Source organism: Corythoichthys intestinalis, chromosome 17 (assembly GCF_030265065.1).
Source record: "Corythoichthys intestinalis isolate RoL2023-P3 chromosome 17, ASM3026506v1, whole genome shotgun sequence".
In the NCBI taxonomy this organism is placed as follows: domain Eukaryota; kingdom Metazoa; phylum Chordata; class Actinopteri; order Syngnathiformes; family Syngnathidae; genus Corythoichthys; species Corythoichthys intestinalis.
The window spans coordinates 24,326,283-24,346,945 of record NC_080411.1 but is presented as its reverse complement, the minus strand read 5'-3'; the positions used below and the strand labels follow the sequence as shown (position 1 = coordinate 24,346,945).

Sequence of the window (20,663 nt, the reverse complement as noted above, 5' to 3'; positions counted from 1 at the left end):
GATGGTTTGGTAAACTTGTTAGCATGTTCTTTATGCTATAGTTATCTGAATTACTCTTAATAGCTATGTTACATTAATATAACTGCCACGTTCGCATTTCGTTGTTCATGCATCATGTAACATTATCATGCTGTACACTTATTCACCATGTTGTTCTCTATTGTATTTTTATTTTAAATTGCCTTTCAAGATGACATATCTGTTCTATGTGTTGGATTTTATAAGTAAATTTCCCCCAAAAATGCGACTTAAACTCTGGTGCGACTTATATGATTTTTTTCCCCTCTTCATTTCACATTTTTGGGCTGGTGCGACTTATACTCAGGTGCGACTGAAATATTCTAGATTAAATTAAAATAAATGCATTCCTAAACCCAATGCCACAGCTCAACATTATTACCATCAGAACAAAAATAATTGAATTATTTTCCATAAAAAGCATGTGTGAACGATCATGTTTACATTATACACACACTGTCTTTCTCAACACAGACAGTTGCCAGACGAAAAAAACACATGTTTAACCACCAATAGACACACTAAACAGGCTGGAGTTAACTCTTGTAGCTAGTGGGAACGTTCATGACAGTGTTTATGATCCTTTAATTTTGTATAAATGCGAAATCATATTGAAGGTATTGCCTCCTCGGCAGCCACCCTCCGCAAACATGTTTTACAAGTTGGTTGGCCCTCCTCCTCTAAGCTGCGCCCGTCTGTAACTTTTCTGTAGCCGAAGTTTTCCCATACCAGCGATTTCGTTTTCTTCGGTACGGGGGAAAAAAAGAGTTTCACCTCCTCCAGCCATCGTGTAGCACAGCTGACTCACTGACACTAAGCAACAACAGGTGGGGGAAGGTTGAGCCTTGCAGCTGAAAGCGAGAGATTTTCCCTGGCATTTTTGGGACCTAAAAATAGCTAATACCATAGGGACGGTATCATGGAAAATTTTTGCGGTTTTGAAGCCGTGACGTTTTCATCCAATGGTATACCTTGAAACCTGTAATCGACACATGTCTAGTTCTGCTATCAGTTCTAATTCCATCACTATTTACTTTATCTACATTTAGAAGGAGTGTACATCACCAATTTCATGACAATATGCTACGTTACTGATTATGTGGACAATAATACAATGTTGCTGATATTAGAGAGTGCTGCAATTCGATTCAAGGCCCATCAATTGATTTAATACAACATATGACATTAGTTGCATTTCACCTAGTCATATAAAATACAAAGGAATTTGGGGCATCCATCCAAACCACCATCCATCCGTCTGTCCAATGATTCATTTTTTCGTTCATCCCTCAAACTAGCATTAATAATGTAATTTGAAACTATTACCATTAATTCATATGTATTAGCTTCAAGATTGATTGCCATATAACTTCATGTGTGCACTTTGCTGCTGCCCACAGAGGAAAAAGTCAACAGTTTTCTTATCAGGATAAATTCATTCAGGCTGAGTTGAGATCCAGGTCAGCGCAGTGAACATACATATATGGTCTGATTCTTGGCTAGTCTTGGCGAACATCTTGTGCCTTTAAGGCCTAAGCAGATGTTTTGAATATCAGACCAATCAAATGAAAAGTTATACTTCACACATTGTATATATATGTGTGTCATGCATTGCATAGTGTGTATCTTTGCTGATGTTTAAGTAAAGATGTTTTTTCCCAAAAGCATCTTCATACTGACAGGTTGTAGCTGTAAGGATACCATAGAACATTCTGTTTAAAAAAAAAAAAAAAAAAATCTTTTCCCATGACTAAAATCCAAGCCAATAATGGTAAAATATTTTCGTATTTATGACTTCTGGAGATTTTCCATCGTGTTTTGGGGGTTTTAAGAGCAGTCAATGGAATTTTTTGTCGTAAAAAAAGTTCCACTTGCTGTCAGGTTTAATAGAAATAAAAATGTTACGGAAAACCCAACGTCCCATAGACACACTGAAATGTTCCGTGGGAATGCTGAAAACCAAGACAAAAATATGTTCATTTTTGCAGTTATTACTTTAAAGGACTTCATTGCAAGAGATAGACAGACACATATATTTATTTATTTTTATTTCCTTTATTATTACTTTTTACTTATTTTTTTACTTTTACAAGAGAGAAATTGATCGATTTTTTTTTTTTTTTTATATTTGTGTGTGTTTGTGTGTATTCATATAATATGGTGGAAAACACGGACAAGGCTGAAAAAGCAGTTTCTGCTCTTGCATCCCTCTTTAAAATAAACTGCTGTATTTTAAGCCAAAAGAAATGTTGTGTTTGATAGAACAATATGCCATACTGCCATAGCAATATCATGGCGTATTAGGCCCCCAAACTATTTTTAATTTGTCCATTTTACCCAGGAGACCCCCGTTTACAGACTCCGCACAACCGCTTTTGTTTCAATCCAGCCATAAAAAGAAGGAATTTTATTTATTATTTGAAATGTCTATCATTTTTAGCTTAGAATTATTAATTGATGTCTAATATTTAGTAAAAAAAAAAAAAAAAAACCTTTATAAAATTATTACCACACATATTTTTAAACAAGTTACGTCATAATGAAGAAAAATAGTGTCTGTAAATAGATCACGGATATCTACTTCATAACTATCGCTTAATTTTGTTTTTGGTTACCATCGCATTTTCCCTGATATTTTACATGATAAATAATCGATGCAAACAAAGAAAAATTGGAGAGAAAAAAAATAAACGTTTAAAAGGGTAAATATTTGAAAAAGAAAATCTCGACCACTTCTTGATGTCTGCGATTTCTGCATTGCGACCCTTGTTATATTACCATGTTTCACCCAAAAAAATCCCCCAAAAGTCCGGCTGTGGCCATTCACAGCTGTGTCTTGTCACTCGGTGAGACATGCTACATGGAGTTTTTAGATCGGAACAAGATAAGTACGCGATATTATCTCGTTAAAATAGCAGTGTCTTTAATTATGCTCTCTCATGCTCTCACCTTGAGTTAGGGTTTAGGGGTTTAAATTTTTTATTCATTTTTTCCCCTCCTGCTCAAAATCTTTCTTCCCCCAGAAAATTGAGATATTAAGCTTTCGAATGATGTATCACACATGCATACAGGACAAATTGGGGATCTGAGAGGGAAACTCCAAGTCACCTGAGTGTTTAATGTATACAGTGCCTTGCAAAAGTATTCGGCCCCCTTGAATCTTGCAACCTTTCGCCACATTTCAGGCTTCAAACATAAAGATATGAAATTTAATTTTTTTGTCAAGAATCAACAACAAGTGGGACACAATCGTGAAGTGGAACAACATTTATTGGATAATTTAAACTTTTTTAACAAATAAAAAACTGAAAAGTGGGGCGTGCAATATTATTCGGCCCCCTTGCGTTAATACTTTGTAGCGCCACCTTTTGCTCCAATTACAGCTGCAAGTCGCTTGGGGTATGTTTCTATCAGTTTTGCACATCGAGAGACTGACATTTTTGCCCATTCTTCCTTGCAAAACAGCTCGAGCTCAGTGAGGTTGGATGGAGAGTGTTTGTGAACAGCAGTCTTCAGCTCTTTCCACAGATTCTCGATTGGATTCAGGTCTGGACTTTGACTTGGCCATTCTAACACCTGGATACGTTTATTTTTTAACCATTCCATTGTAGATTTGGCTTTATGTTTTGGATCATTGTCCTGTTGGAAGATAAATCTCCGTCCCAGTCTCAGGTCTTGTGCAGATACCAACAGGTTTTCTTCCAGAATGTTCCTGTATTTGGCTGCATCCATCTTCCCGTCAATTTTAACCATCTTCCCTGTCCCTGCTGAAGAAAAGCAGGCCCAAACCATGATGCTGCCACCACCATGTTTGACAGTGGGGATGGTGTGTTCAAGGTGATGAGCTGTGTTGCTTTTACGCCAAACATATCGTTTTGCATTGTGGCCAAAAAGTTCAATTTTGGTTTCATCTGACCAGAGCACCTTCTTCCACATGTTTGGTGTGTCTCGCAGGTGGCTTGTGGCAAACTTTAAATGAGACTTTTTATGGATATCTTTGAGAAATGGCTTTCTTCTTGCCACTCTTCCTTAAAGGCCAGATTTGTGCAGTGTACGACTGATTGTTGTCCTATGGACAGACTCTCCCACCTCAGCTGTAGATCTCTGCAGTTCATCCAGAGTGATCATGGGCCTCTTGGCTGCATCTCTGATCAGTTTTCTCTTTGTTTGAGAAGAAAGTTTGGAAGGACGGCCGGGTCTTGGTAGATTTGCAGTGGTCTGATGCTCCTTCCATTTCAATATGATGGCTTGCACAGTGCTCCTTGAGATGTTTAAAGCTTGGGAAATCTTTTTGTATCCAAATCCGGCTTTAAACTTCTCCACAACAGTATCTCGGACCTGCCTGGTGTGTTCCTTGGTTTTCATAATGCTCTCTGCACTTTAAACAGAACCCTGAGACCATCACAGAGCAGGTGCATTTATACGGAGACTTGATTACTCACAGGTGGATTCTATTTATCATCATCGGTCATTTAGGACAACATTGGATCATTCAGAGATCCTCACTGAACTTCTGGAGTGAGTTTGCTGCACTGAAAGTAAAGGGGCCAAATAATATTGCACGCCCCACTTTTCAGTTTTTTATTTGTTAAAAAAGTTCAAATTATCCAATAAATGTTCCACTTCACGATTGTGTCCCACTTGTTGTTGATTCTTGACCAAAAAAATAAATTTCACATCTTTATGTTTGAAGCCTGAAATGTGGCGAAAGGTTGCAAGATTCAAGGGGGCCGAATACTTTTGCAAGGCACTGTATATTTATATATACTGTATATATAGAATAGGCTGTCCCAAATGATATTTTTTTGTTTCGTTAGACTTTTTTAATGATTAGTTGACTAGTCTAATAATTTTTTATGTTTTTTTGTTTTTGTTTTTGTTTTTACCAAGCTTGGAATTAAATTTTTGTTGACGATTATTAATTCTTAAAAACATTTTCGGAACACTTAAATTCGTTAGTAAAGTACAAATAAACACATAAAGAACAATATTAAATCTCATATAAATAATGAGGTTAAATGCTGATGGCATTAACTCGTGCAATGTGTAAGTACTAGTAGTAAATAGTGCAAAGACTGGAATGTAAACAGATTCAGAAAGCTGTGACTTCACTTTTCCACCAGGATTCAAAACAATTCTTACTTTCTCTTTTTGTAGTATGTCTGTATTGTTCTCAGCATTAGAGTGAGCACCAGCATATTAGATGAATAAATGTCACATACCACCGGAGTGAAGTACGTGAAAAAAACTCAATGCTGCATGGTATGCATGCTAATACAACGCTACGACAGCGTATTAGGGCCAAAAAATAAAAAATAAAAATAAAAAATAAAATAAAATAAAAAGAACAAGATTAAAGTTATAATATTGCTACGAAAAAAAAAGTTGCATTATTACTTAGGAGTAATGTAGCTGTGAGCCTCTAGGAACTTTACATACATGTACCTTAGCTGGGAGCTACGGTGGAGCATTAGTATAAATTCTTCTATTGATTATGATTTTATGTAGATGAAGCAAAATATGAAGGATTTCCTTATTTATAAAACCGATTCTAAAACACAAGATGCTTTCAACATTGTTGATTTTAACAGAGGTGGCAACGCGCTTCGTAAAGTACATGGCTGCTTATTCAGCTACATTAGCCTGACATTAGCCCCTATTACTCTGTCATACGACCCACATAAAGGCAACTTTAAAAATGTTGTTATATGGACCTACGATCTGCCAGCTTGTTGTCTCCTGTCGTCTTCCAAAATGATACCTGGGTGACAGCGCTTAGGTGTTCATTCACGGCTGACGTGCTGCCGTGGTATGCAAGCTTGGCATTGCAGAGACTGCACACAACAGTGTACCCTCTTTTGTTTCGTTGAAATAAGTCAATGCTTTGATCACTCTGGTGCGCTTTTTTGTTTTTGTGCCACTTTCCCCGCCTGCATCCCGAGCGTCTGCCATTCTAAACTTTCCATGCATATATTTTTTTAACCCATTATTAACCGTCGACGGGATGGGGTGCTCTTTGACGCATTTACGTCATGGATGACGTCAACTAGTCGGGACAACTTTAATACATAAATATACAGTATATACAGTGCTGGCCAAAAGTATTGCCACCCCTGCAATTCTGTCAGATAATGCTCAATTTCTTCCAGAAAATGATTGCAATTACAAATGCTTTGGTAGTAATAGCTTCATTTATTTTGCTTGCAATGAAAAAACACAAAGGAGAATGGGGAAAAAAAAATCATTTTACACAAAACTTCAAAAATGGGCCGGACAAAAGTATTGGCACCCTTTGAAAAATCATGTGATGCATCTCTTAGGCTACGTTCATACTACAGGTCTTAATGCACGAATCTGATTTTTTTTTTCTGATATCCGTTTTTTTGGCGTGCCCGTTCGGACTGCCTTCGTCCATTGAGACCGTTCAAGTATTGCGCATGCGCACTAATTCGCAGTCCGACACGCGCTGAGCAAGAAGACCCGCATGCGCAGAAGCATCAAAACACATGGCCGCACATGCTGGCTGTCATCCGTCATTCCAGGGATATCATATATTGCTTTTCAAAATGAGGACACAAATAACAGACATAAATAATTCCCATTTAGGCTTATATTCAAAGTTTGTATGGATCGATAGCATGCACGCACTGTCCGTGCATGTCACACACATACGGGCAGTTTGCCCCGACTCTCGGCCGTGTAAGCAATGTTGAAATATTGCTTATATGGAGCAGACAGAAAACCGATCATTCTCAGGCTTATCCTCAACCCATTTCTATTTTTTTATGACTGTTGTCAAGTCCGACCCTTCATAAAAAGCCATGTTCAAGGCAAGCTAGGCGCTAATAACGCACAGCTGCACCACTACCGTAGCGTCTCTCTTGCTTTTTGATGACGTAATTGCTGCATTAATTCCGATTTGAGAGACTGGACAGTACAGACCGCCGCGACAGTCTGGAAAAATGTGGCCCAGATCGGATTTGAACCACATATCAAAGTGACCCAGATCGGATTTGAAATGGTCCAGTTCCATGCGACTTGTCACGTTTTGACCGTCAAGTTAATGCCTCACTTGAGTCGGAAAAACACGGAAAAATCGGATTCGTGCATTAAGACCTGTAGTATGAACGTAGCCTAATTTGTGTAATTAACAGCACCTGTTACTTACCTGTGGCACATAACAGGTGGTGGCAATAACTAAATCACACTTGCAGCCAGTTAAAATAGATTGCAGTTGACTCAACCCCTGCCCTGTGTCCTTGTGTGTACAACAGTGAGCATGGAGAAAAGAAAGATGACCAGAGACCTGTCTGAGGACCCTCCCTCAGAGGTCATACATCTTCCAGCAGGACAATGACTCAAAACACACTTCAAAAAGAAAAGCCAGTAAATGCTTTGAGAGAAAGCAATCACGACTTCTAAAGTGGCCAGCAATGAGTCCAGACCTAAATCCCATAGAACACCTGTGGAGAGATCTTAAAATGGCAGTTTGGAGAAGGCAACTTTCAAATCTCAGAGACCTGGAGCAGTTGGCTAAAGAAGAATGGTCTAAAATTCCAGCAGAGCATTGTATGTAACTCACTGATGGATACCAGAAGCGGTTGTTCGCAGTTACTTTGTCTAAAGGTTGTGCTCCCAAATATTAGGCTGAGGATGCCAATAATTTTGCCCGGCCCATTTTTGGAGTTTTGTGTAAAATTATATTGATTTATTTATTTTTTTCATTCTCTTTTGTGTTTTTTCATTGCAAGCAAAATAAATAAAGATATTACTACCAAAGCATTTGTAATTGCAATCGTTTTCTGGGAGAAATTGAGCATTATCTGACAGAATTGCAGGGGTGCCAATACTTTTGGCCAACACTGTATACATTTATTATGCTATTTTAGGATGCTTATGAAACTGAAAAATGAAATAGATACAGTTTTTCCTAACTACAAGCTTTTTAGTTGAGATTAAACTGTGACTAACTTAAGTCCAGAGACTCGATACTTGCCACTTTTTTCCCTTACATTAACACTGAGGGGAACACAAATTTGTATCCTCAATGGAAGTACATGTGGATTGTTTTGATACATCTCAAATGCTGCAAGGCATTTGACTGAAAGCATGGGCCCAAGAGAGATAAACACAGGATATATGAGACGTTCGGTTGTGCGTGAGTGTGTGTGTAGTTTGTGTGTTCCTTTCATTTGCTTCTAATATCCTTCAAGGACATTAAATAATCAAATTTCTCTCTTATCTCCTTTGCTTTTAGAGCAGTAGAAGTGAGAAAGCTGAATTGCTGATGAGGATGCACGATAAGGTAATTTTTCCCACAGGAACGTTTACGAGGGATGTTGCAAGTTCAAATCCCATCGTTCGTTAGCTGAGCTGAATGGAAGCGGTGGAAACTGGGTAATCACAAACTGTTACACCACTGTGTCCTTTAGGATTCAAAATATTGTTACATTATGAAGTTGCTTGCCTGAGTTAGTATTCAAGGGTGTTAATAAATTGTAGGGTCGCTTGTAACACTGTTGAACATTAAATTACTATTGTATCACATGAGTAACTGTTTTAATAGGTCAATGTAAAATATAACTGTGTGTAAATTAGAGATTCCTCAAAAACAGTGGACAGCAGTGCACTTGGTCAAATAAAGGTCACAGAGGGACAAAATCAAAGCCCATTCAAGCAAAGGTAGTGGACAACACTAAATAGTACCTACACAAGGCAAAGTAGTATTAATTAGGGCTGCACAATATATCAATATTGCCATCGCAATGTGCACATGCGCAATTGTCCTATCGCAAGATGTGCATTTTTTTTTTTTTTAACATGAAAACTTTTGGTTTGCTTCATAAAAGCAGAAAGTGTACAGAAACATGGCTTCCTGTATCCCTTTTCTATGCAGCAGTCTTCATCATTCACAGATAAACCCCCTTAGCCTGGATTAAACAGTATTATCTGAATACAATTATATATTGCAGTTTTGCCATTTTTTGCACTTTCAGTTCTTAAATAAATAAATAAAGTAAATTGAAGCACCTTAAATCTATTAGCCAACAATAGAATATTACAGAACCGAAGATATTTTTTTAATAATGAAAAATAGGATAAATTGTTTAAATAATATTAAGAAAAAAAAGGAATTAGGGCTGCAACTAACGATTATTTTCATAAACGATTACCGTAATTTTCAGACTATAAACCACTACTTTTTTCCTTCATTTTCAATCCTGTGGTTTTTTAAAAATTTATTTTGGTTAATAGGTAACACTTTATGTGACAGCGTCATCATAAGACTGCCATAAGACCGTCATAATTAAGACGTTACACAATCATGAGCATTAATGAATTCTTATGACTAGGGGTGTGACAAAATATCGAAATGGTCATATATCGTGAGACTTTGTATCCCAAAAGGTTATCGATATGCTCCTGCAAGAATCAGAAATTATTTTAAAAAGGTGTCAATGTCTGGAAAAAAACAAAACAAAAGGAACCAACAAGTTGCTACCAAAATCCTCCACCATAATAGTGTCTCAGTTAACTCTAAGGCTGCCTTGACGGGGCTTGACACCCAATCTATTTAGACTGGGAACGTTCGTTCATTCGAAACCAGAGCATTCACAGTCATTCTTTCAGATTTTCAGAGCATTTATAGGTCACTTGCTGTTCATTTTAGGGCACTTCCAGGTCATTTCATGTTGAGTTTGAGTCACTGCCTATTCATTTGGGTGATATCCAGGTCTGTAACACAAAATGAACAGGAAGTGACCCATAAAATACCCCAAAATCAACAGGAAGTAACTGAAAATCAACAGGTAAATTACCTTAAATGCCCCAAAATTACCTCATTGCCTGGCATTGGCTGCTACTGACGGCCATAGACGTTCAATCCGTTTGAAGTGGGAGGGATGGCACCCTCCCAGTTCAAATGGATTGGACGTCTACTAGTGATAAATTCATTCCAATTCACAGCAGTAGCTTGTTTTTCTGTTTATTAGTTGTTTTTAGAATATCCTAGAATGATTTCCTGACCAATGTATCGATAATCGTTGTATTGCCATATCGTCAGATCATCGTTATTGTGAGTTTTGTATCGCAAACCGTATCGTATCGTGAGGTACCAAGAGGTTCCCACTCCTATTTATGACAGATGCCATCAAGCGTCATCCGGCAAATTATGTCTCTAACTTCATTAATGTCCAGCTTGGATCTTTTACATTCATTCAAAAGTGAGATAATTTGCTGGATTACACAAAATTACATCTGTCATAAGCATTCATTAATGCTCATGGCAGTGTCATGTCATAATTATGATGGTCATATCACAGTCTTATGGCAGCACTGTCAAATGTGTTTCCAAAATACCAGAACTAGCAAGTAATGAAACAACTGGAACCGTAACTGAAGAAATAATTAGCACAGAACATGAATTTTGAGTTATTTACTTGTGTAGCACTGCAATGCATGCTAGGAGGCATGTTAGACGACAACAGTGTAGACAGCAGAGGTTGACTTTCTCCCCCAAGAGAGCTGTGATGCCAAATGACGCTTCCTGGGACGTGATGGTGATTCATTTGGTCTTATGACTGTCTTATGTTGCCGCTGTAAAATAAAGTGTTACCGGTTAATATCTTTTGGTGTAAATCAGAGGTTGCGCTAAACTTTTTCGTTGTCTGTCATTTTAACTGACAGGGTCATAAAAATCCGGTCATAATCTATTTTTACCCGTCACTTAAATTTTTAAAATGATAATAATGACATACTCAATAGCAGTGTTGGTCAAAAGTGGTGCGTTACTTACTCAACTCTGAAAAAATTGAAGAAACTACCAGCCATGTTGTGTCTACTCTCTGCTCTGTTGATTTGTCATCCAAGACTCGGGGTGCATTCAGGTTTGAGAATAGCGCACGTACTTCTGACTCCAAGCTGTTTGTCCCTGCTCATTCAATTAGGCTACGTTCATACTACAGGTCTTAATGCACAAATCCGATTTTTTTTGTCATATCCGTTTTTTTGGCGTGCCCGTTCAGACTGCCTTTGTCCATTGAGACCATTCAAGTATTACGCATGCGCTCTAATTCGCAGTCCGACACGCGCCGGTGCGCAGAAGCATCAAAACAAATGACAAGTAATCCGTCATTCCAGGGCTATCATATTTTGCTTTTCAAAAGGAGGACACAAATACCAGACATAAATAATCCCCGTTTAGGCTTATATTCTCAGTTTATATGGATCGATAGCATGCACGCACTGTCCGTGCATGTCACACACACATACGGGCAGTTTGCCCTGACTCTCCAAGACGGGCTTCAGCCAGACCCCTCTCCCGACTCTCGGCCGTGTAGGAAATGTTGAAATATAGCTCACATAGAGCAGAGAGAAAACCGATCATTCTCATGCTTATCCTCAACCCATTTTAATTTTTTTATGACTGTTGTCAAGCCCGGCCCTTCCCCAAAAGCCGTGTTCACTGCAAGCTAGGTGCTAATAATGCACAACTGAAATCGGATTTGGGACACTGGACGGTACAGACCGCCGCGACAGTCTGGAAAAATGTGGCCCAGATCGAATTTGAACCACATAAAAAAATGACCCAGATCGGATTTGAAATGGTCCATTAAGACCTGTAGAATGAACGTAGCCTTAGACAATGCTCTCCAAAGCTTCCTAACGTTTCCGTGTTTGCTACACCTGAATGCTAGTTCGGACATTTTTCCGAGTAAGGCGAGCGACGTCATGCATCAAGAGAGACAATAGCTTATTAATATGCTCACTCGCCATCCTGTGGTCTGGGGTGGGAATTGCAACCTGTCAAAATGACGGATGGACTTCAGTTTTTTCCGTCACTGTTTTAAAAAACCGGTCAACGACGGAAAATATTCGGTTAACGCAACCCCTGGTGTAAAAATCCCATAATACAGTGAGGACAGTTGTGGCTTATAGTCCAGTGCGGCTTATCTATGAACAAATGCCGTCTTCGTGTCAAATTTAATGGGTGGCGTCTTATAATCAGGTGCGCTTTATAATCTGAAAATTACGGTAATTGAACAATTAATTAAAAAAATTATCGATTAATCAGATAAATGTCACTTTTTCAATTACCTTCATAATTTACCTTAAATCTGTTTTAGGCATGTTGTAAGTATGAATGAAGACAAAATACTATAGATGACTATTTGCTTCAAAAATATTTTATTACAGCTTCCTGACTTAACTGTAATCTACAACCAGTGTTGTTAATCTTACTGAAAAAAAGTAATTAATTATAGTTACAAATTACTTCTCCCAAAAAGTAATTGCGTTAGTAACTCAATTACCTGAATGTAAGAGTAATTAGTTACTTGGCAAAGTAATTGGTGATAATTACTTTTTTTTTTCCCTCAAAAAAAAAAAAAAAAAAAAAAACATTGGCCACACTATGTGAAGTTTTTTGTGAAGGTTTTTGGTACAATTGGCCTGAGCCCAATTCTTTACCCTTTACCCTGAATCAACTGTTAAAAGTTGTTAAAATTGCTCCCATTATTGCATTTGTTCCCTTCTCTCTACTTTCGACATATGAAAGTTTTAAAACTGTTTCATCATTTAAAGATAGATTCAAGTCAAGATTTTGCCGATTTAGAAGTATTTTAGATAAAAAGTTACCTAGGTTCGCTAGGAAGGTTGTCTACAACAGAGCCGTCCTAAAAAGTCTACTGCTTTAAGATGGCGGCTGTCTACTAACGCATTTAGTGCCATGCAGTGTTGTTAATTTTACTTTAAAAAGGTAATTAATTACAGTTACAAATTACTTCTCCCAGAAAAGTAATTGCGTTAGTAACTCAGTTACCTGAATGTAAGAGTAATTAGTTACTTGGCAAAGTAACTAGGGATTTTTTTTTTCTCCAAAAAAAAAAAAAAAAAACAGGTCACACAATGTGAAGCTTAAAGGGTTTGGGGGACAATTGGCCCAAGCCCAATTCTTTACCCTCCACTTAACTAGACACAAGGGTATTGCGATAACTAGCTAGTAACCTTTGCTATGTGTGGAAGTCATTTAAAGTTGTGAATCAATCGTTAAAGTTGTTAAAATTTCTCCCGTTATTGCATTAGTTCCCTTCTGTCTACTTTAAACATGTGTAAGTTTTAAAACTGTTTCATCATTTAAAGATAGATTTAAGTTAAGATTTTGCCGATTTAGGAGCATTTTAGATAAAAAAAAATTACTTAGGTTCGCTAGGAAGGATCTCTACATCAGGGCCTTCCTGAGAGGTGTACTGCTTTAAGATGGCGGCTGTTTACAAACGCATGTAGTCCTTAAAACATGTTGGCAATGCAGCAGTGTCTGTCATCTGCATCTAGTTCTATAATATGATATCTACCGTGTCATGTGGGCGTAGTTTGTCGGCTATGGCTGCAGTCAGGTATTATTGGAGCCATCTAGCATCGCGGTTGCAACGGCGTCTTCCCCACTCCTGCTCTGCTCTCGTCCCCGTGAGTCCGTTTCTCTCAGACTTTTTTTTATTCAACCAACTTAGTAACGCATAGTAACGCACGCCTTTCCCGCCTCAGTAACGGTAACGGCGTTGCCAAGATGAGAAAAGTAATTAATTAGATTACTCATTAACGAAAAAAATAACGCCGTTAGTAACGCCGTTATATTGTAACGCCGTTATTAACAACACTGTCTACAACTGTATCAAATTTCAAATTTGTCGGCAACCTATTAATCGATTTTAATTGATTAGTTGTTGCAGCCTTATTAAGAAGCTATTTGAGACAGTAAGATGTCTGAAAATTGGCAAAAATGTGAATTGTTGTTTTCCAAAGTGAAAGCAGATTTTTGTTCATGTCCTACATTACTTATCAACAATATAATGAAGATATCTGATAATATTTACAACTAATAAGTAAGATTGGGCATCGAGCATCGATGGGATCCGGGACTAACACTCCGATGCTCCCGGAACTGTTCGAATTTTTTAATTTCGATTCCATGTTTCGGTGCCGTGACCATCGATAGAAAAAAAAATAGAAGCCACATAAAGCGTGTGTTTGTGCATTGCAACTTCATTTCAACCATGGACACAGTGCTGCGGCGCTCAAAAGTTTGACTCAACTTCACAAAGACTTATGACCAGTCAGCTCAGTGCAACATTTGCAACACAACTACTAGTATATTATGCAAAGGTGGCTGCATGACCAATATCATTAAACACCTCGGGCTTAATGGAATACAAGCGCCGCATATTTGACATGCTGCGCAGGTCCTCTAATCAGTCAGAACCAGGTAAGTAAAACAATAAACTACATCTGTCTTCTGCTGCCCCCGCGACCCGACCCCGGATTAAGTGGTAGATGATAGATGGATGGAGTAGTATGAGAATAAGTCGTATTGTTACATCGGGCTAATGTAGCTATATAAGCAGCTACGTACTTTACGTAGCACGTTGCTGCCTCTGTTAAAATCAATAGTATTAAAAACATCTTTTGTGTTAGAATCTGTTGTGTTGCTTGTTTAGAAAGAAGTAGCCACATGAAGCATTCGATTACTTTTTTGATGAACTCGTAGCAGTGAGCAAATGCAAACATCACATAGCATCCTACCCAGATTCTCTCATCTCTTCTTCTAAGCATAAGACGTACATACTCGTATAGCGCCACTCACTGGCCTAATGAGTATTGTCACAACATAAACATTGCATGTGTCCGTAAACACAACAGAATCAGTTTTACAAGTAAGGAAACCTTATTATTTTGCCGCATCTACTGTACATGAAATCATAATCAATAGAAGAATTTATACTAATGCTTCATCGTAACTCCCAGCAAGGGTACATGTATGAAAATATGTGTAAATGTTTTCTCCGTGAGCTTTTGAAAAATAACATCTTCGTGCAAGTGGACTCCTGTGGAAAGAAACTTCATCATATTCAAGTTCAAAGACTGATATTTATATAAAAATAGCCCTGTGATAAATTCATAGTTGATTGAAAGTTCATATAATTTAAAAACTAATCAAGAAGTTAAGAATTTAATATAAACTATGCAATTTTTTATACACTGCCTATTAAAAGAATCGGAATCGAGAATCGTTTGGAGCCGGAATCGAAGCGTGGAATCTGAACCGTAGCCGTTCAAATTAAAAAAATACCCAACCCTACTGATAAGTTATATGTATGTTATCATTTCAAGAATTTAGACAAGTTTAAGGTAAAGAAGGTCCTAAACGATTAATTGGTTATCAAAATAGTTGTCGATTATTTTTGTTAATCGATCAATTTTACGTTTAATGGATTAATTTTTGCACCTCTAATAAGAATACAAGGATAAATAAGAAAAAACGGGGAAACTCAGGGAAAACAATCTAATAACATGCTGAATACACTCCTGTACACTAATACAAAAACATGGTGGTCAACCAAAGTCTTCCCAAACAGAGCTATTTAAGACATCTAGTGAAAATTCTTCTAGTTTTGATATTGCAATATACACTCACCGGCCACTTTATTAGGTACACCATGCGCAGTAACGGGTTGGACCCCCTTTTGCCTTCAGAACTGCCTCAATTCTTCGTGGCATAGATTCAACAAGGTGCTGGAAGCTTTCCTCAGAGAATTTGGTCCATATTGACATGATGGCATCACACAGTCGGTGCAGATTTGTCAGCTGCACATCCATGATATGAATCTCCCGTTCCACCACATCCCAAAGATGCTCTATTGGATAGAGAATTGGTGACTGTGGAGGCCATTTGAGTACAGTGAACTCATTGTCATGTTCAAGAAACCAGTCTGAGATGATTCCAGCTTTATGACATGGCGCATTCCTGCTGAAAGTAGCCTTCAGAAGTTGGGTACATTGTGGTCATAAAGGGATGGACATGGTCAGCAACAATACTCAGGTATAGGTAATGCTCAATTGGTACCAAGGGGCCCAAAGAGTGCCAAGAAAATATTCCCCACACCATTACACCACCACCACCAGCCTGAAATGTTGATACAAGGCAGGATGGATCCATGCTTTCATGTTGTTGACGCCAAATTCTGACCCTACCATTCTGACCAGGCAACGTTTTTCCAATCTTCTATTGTCCAATTTCGATGAGCTTGTGCAAAATGTAGCTTCAGTTTCCTGTTCTGAGCTGAAAGGAGTGGCACCCGGCGTGGTCTTCTGCTGCTGTAGCCCATCTGCCTCAAAAATCGACGTACTGTGCATTCAGAGATGCTCTTCTGCCTACCTTGGTTGTAACGGGTGGCTATTTGAGTCACTGTTGCCTTTCTATCAGCTCAAACCAGTCTGGCCATTCTCCTCTGACCTCTGGCATCAACGAGGCATTTCCGCCCACAGAACTGCCGCTCACTGGATATTTTTTCTTTTTCGGACCTTCTCTGTAAACCTTAGAGATGGCTGTGCGTGAAAATCCCAGTAGATCAGCAGTTTCTGAAATACTCAGACCAGCCCTTCTTGCACCAACAACCATGCCACGTTCAAAGTCACTGAAATCACCTTTCTTCCCCATACTGATGCTCGGTTTGAACTGCAGGAGATTGTCTTAAACCATGTCTACATGCCTAAATGCACTGAGTTGCCACCATGTGATTGGCTGATTAGAAATTAAGTGTTAACGAGCAGTTGGACAGGTGTACCTAATGAAGTGGCCGGTGAGTGTATATTGCAAACCCCCCAAAATTTGCAATCTGAGTTTGTCCAATATCGTTCAGCCCTTGTATTAATATAACGTACTGTACATTTTTCGTAGATTTTAGTCTTGGATGGATGAAGTAACCGTATCCAGATTTTCCTTTTCATGGGCCCACACACGCGCGTATGACAAAAATAGAACATACAGAAGAATGACTTGGACAGCTCTCAATTCAAGAAACAATGTTGGACAGACCAACAGGGACTTTAGGCTTTACATTGGCCACGTCATAGAAAAGAAACCTCTACAAATGCATTCTACAGTCAGTATGTGTGTGTGATTGGTACTTAAACCAAAAACGCATAGCTTCACAAATCAAATAATATATTAAAATGGTTGACCAATAACTGCTTAAAACACAGATTCATATCAAACGTTACACTTTCAACCGCCACAACTTAACTTACAATTTTTTTTTTTTAATTTAAATTGATGCTTGGTTATATTTTTACAAAGCTAACAAAGACAAAATAACAACTGCAACCTCACTCACATGTGATCACTCACATCACCGAATTGAAGTCTTTACTGATACATCTCATAGGACACTGTTATTGACTATTTGGTCGAAGTAGGTCATCCTTATTAGAAATGGACCGCTGGTCTGAAAAAGGAAAAAAAAAATTGGCTGCAAAAGCACGTGGGCGAACAGATGTCTCAGCCTATGATTTTTGTATAGATTGCTACTTCTCACAGTACAATTTCTGTTTGGTTCTTTCTAGTTTGCGCTTAAAGGGCCGTTTACATGATGACGCTGCGACAGTCAAGATGCAATGATTGCAGAATGACCTCGCCTTTATACGGTGACGGCGAAAACAGAAGGCAAAGACGCAAACTTTTGATTCCGGCTTCCAAAGTGGAACGATTTGATCGCGATTTATATGAATGGAACACTCTTGCTCGGATGACGTCACAACTCGCACAGGTCACTTGGGTCATGCGTGCAGTTGCCGCCATTAAACATTCAAAACAGCAAACATGGCGGAACGTCAGCTTTAATTTAGTGTTTAGAAAATATTTTTCATTTAAATATATTTTATGTTCATGTTTTTATGCCTTTGAAGCAAAGTAAAAAACGTGTGAACGCCATTGCGTCAAGTGGACAGGTATTAGGGCTGTTTAATTTTGCCTAACAAGAATATCCCGATATTTTCTCTTAAACCCGAACTTCCGATATCAATTACGATTTCTTAGCAAGAAAAAAAAAAGACAAATGAGGTATTTGGAATGTCTTATATTTAAACTTATTTTTTCTTCATTAGAACTGAAAGTGCCAGTGAATTTAACTTATTAATACACACAGAACAACTCCTTGGGCTTAAGAGCATTTTCTTTATACAACAGACTCCAGCTCTGTTCTTAATTAATGCGATAATGGAAGAAGAAAGTGCATATACCATTTGAAACAAAATCAAACATGAGAAAAAATATTCAGTCAGTCTCTAAACCAAATAGTCTTTCAGCAAGTCACTCTGCCAACCAGCTAGCCAGCCAGTCAATCAAGTCAGTCAGGTGAAGTAGGTAGGCGGCCATGCTCAGGGTGATGTGCTGTCACATTTCTCTCTGATCTTACTTACATAAATTATTAGGGCTGTCAAAATGATCGCGTTAACGGGCGGTAATTAATTTTTAAAATTAATCACGTTAAAATATTTGACGCAATTAACACACATGCCCCGCTCAAACAAATTAAAATGACAGCAGAGTGTCATGTCCACTTGTTACTTGTTTTTTTGTGTTTTGTCGCCCTCTACTGGCGCTTGGGTGCTACTGATTTTATTGGTTTCAGCACCTGAGCATCGTGTAATTATTGACATCAACAATGGCAAGCTACTAGTTTATTTTTTGACTGAAAATTTTACAAATTTGATTAAAACGAAAACATTTTTTAATACCAAATTTCTAGAACTTGTACTAAGATTTATCTTTTAAGAACTACATGTCTTTCTATCTATGGATCGTTTTAACAGAATGTTAATGTTAATGCCATCTTGTTGATTTATTGTTATAAAAAACAAATGCAGTACTTATGTACAGTATGTTGAATGTATATATCCATCTTGTGTCTTATCTTTCCATTCCAACAATACAGTAATTTACAGAAAAATATGGCATATTTTATAGATGGTTTGAATTGCGATTAATTACGATTAATTTTTAAGCTGTGATTAACTCGATTAAAAATTTTAATCACTTGACAGCCCTATAAATTATTGATTTGAATTATTAATTATTGATTGCGAAACTGTCACTCAAAAATAACAATATGCAAGGTGAAAATCACCTTGTCTAAACAAACACAAATATGCACCCCAGTGAAGGTAACAAATACAATGATCCATTAGGTTGATCTTTACAAAAGATGTCAGGTCAAACACATTAATTGGCCAATGAACAATGTGCATATAGATTCAATTTTCGAATGTAGACCTAGGCATTTGGCTAAAATATGTTATTGTATAAAGAGCCACATGCGCAGCGAGACAGACAGACACAAACACACACATATACTTTCATACTTATGATATAGTGCAATATACACTCAGCCAGATGTGGCGCTATATTACTGTTTGTTGTTGTGTTGTACATGAAAGTGTGCAAACGAAGTAAATGAGGAAGTGTTAAACGTTTCAAGGCTGCATGTTTTATTTGACGTTCCACTGCAATCCTTCCATATACAACTATACTTAAGTACATTATGAGCTAATACATGTACTCATGGCGTTATGCAATTTTTGTCCAAACCTGGCTGGGCAAAATTTGCTGTTCTTGTTTTTTAAGGTTGCACGCTCTCATGGCAGGGGAAATCAAGTGGAAATCCAGAGGAAACTACGGTGGCTTAGATATACCAAAATGGTGACGTTTTGAAAATCGAACGTATCGGTTGTCTTTTGGTCTGAGGAGGTTGTTGTCAAAAAAGTGCATCATTGGCTGTTGCCTTGCAAAACTGCACTGTCCCCATGAATTCTACATTGTTTTCACGTGGAATTTCGACATCGTTTGAATGGAGACGGAACCATGTACAGTGGTACCTCGACATACGATCGCTTTGACACATGATCTTTTCGACATCCAACGTAAAATTTGACTCTCCATTTGTTTCTACATTTGACGACATGCTCGAAATATGACGATTTATGACAGCGCCGCACTTACTTTGTTTTCCCGCAAGACTGACGCGCAGCACATTTTCGTGTGAGAGAAATCAACATGGGTTCCAAGAATGTTAGCGCAGGTGGCGAAAAAAAAGGAAAAATGTGAGGCTTACCATTGAAATGAAGCTGGAAATGATGCAAAAATATGAGCATGGTGGGTGCATCCGTGAACTGACGTAACAATACAGCCGTAGAATGTCTAGAATCTCAACGGTCCTCCTCCGACCTCCGGCCGCCAGTCTTTATAAGTTAAGGTGACAATTACTTTTGTGGTAACATCGCCAAAAAATCGCCAGCTTCATCAGGTTTTTAATCATTTATTTCAGAACAGAGCAACACAACATGCTTATTGTCCGTCCCAGCTGAACAAAGTGAAAGTAAAAAGTCCACGTCCTCCCTCCCTCTGTCAAGTCAGACACACGGTGCGTTCAGGTACACCACGCAAAACACCACTGCCACATTAGAACCCCATTCGTTACATTATTACTAGGGCTGTCAAAATTATCGCGTTAACGGGCGTTAATTAATTTTTTAAATTAATCACGTTAAAATATTTGACGCAATTAACGCACTAGGCCCGCTCAGACAGATTTAAATGTCAGTACAGTGAAAGGCCAACTTGTTAATTGTGTTTTATGGAGTTTTTCCGCCCTCTGCTGGCGCTTGGGTGTGACTTGCATATGTTATGTGGCGTAATGTCGCCCTCTGCTGGCGATTCAGTGCAGCTGATTATTTGGGTTTCGGCGCGCTTTTCTGACGTGATTATATGTCGACGCGAACTCACACTAATAGACAGTGCTATTCAGACCAGCTAA

At 38.2% G+C, this 20,663-nt stretch overlaps 2 protein-coding genes across 4 annotated transcripts in view; both read right to left on the bottom strand.

Moving 5' to 3' along the window:
* The window catches only part of slc26a1 (solute carrier family 26 member 1), a 52,617-nt gene extending 46,754 nt beyond the window's left edge, over window positions 1-5,863 (bottom strand). The window contains exon 1 of the mRNA XM_057818260.1: window positions 5,737-5,863. The gene's annotated coding sequence lies outside the window, so the exon portion shown is untranslated. The remainder of the gene's footprint in view (window positions 1-5,736) is intronic.
* si:dkey-247m21.3 (5-hydroxytryptamine receptor 4) overlaps window positions 1-20,663 on the bottom strand; it is a 99,278-nt gene that overhangs the window by 7,135 nt on the left and 71,480 nt on the right. The window contains exons 7-8 of one of the 3 annotated variants that reach the window (XR_009061056.1): window positions 10,458-10,614; window positions 8,938-9,753 (exon numbers count right to left, since the gene is read on the bottom strand). The exons of 1 other annotated variant lie outside the window; for it this stretch is intronic. The gene's annotated coding sequence lies outside the window, so the exon portion shown is untranslated. Of the gene's footprint in view, window positions 1-8,937; window positions 9,754-10,457; window positions 10,615-20,663 lie in introns of those variants that run through there. One more of the 3 variants, XR_009061055.1, reaches the window with a different exon arrangement.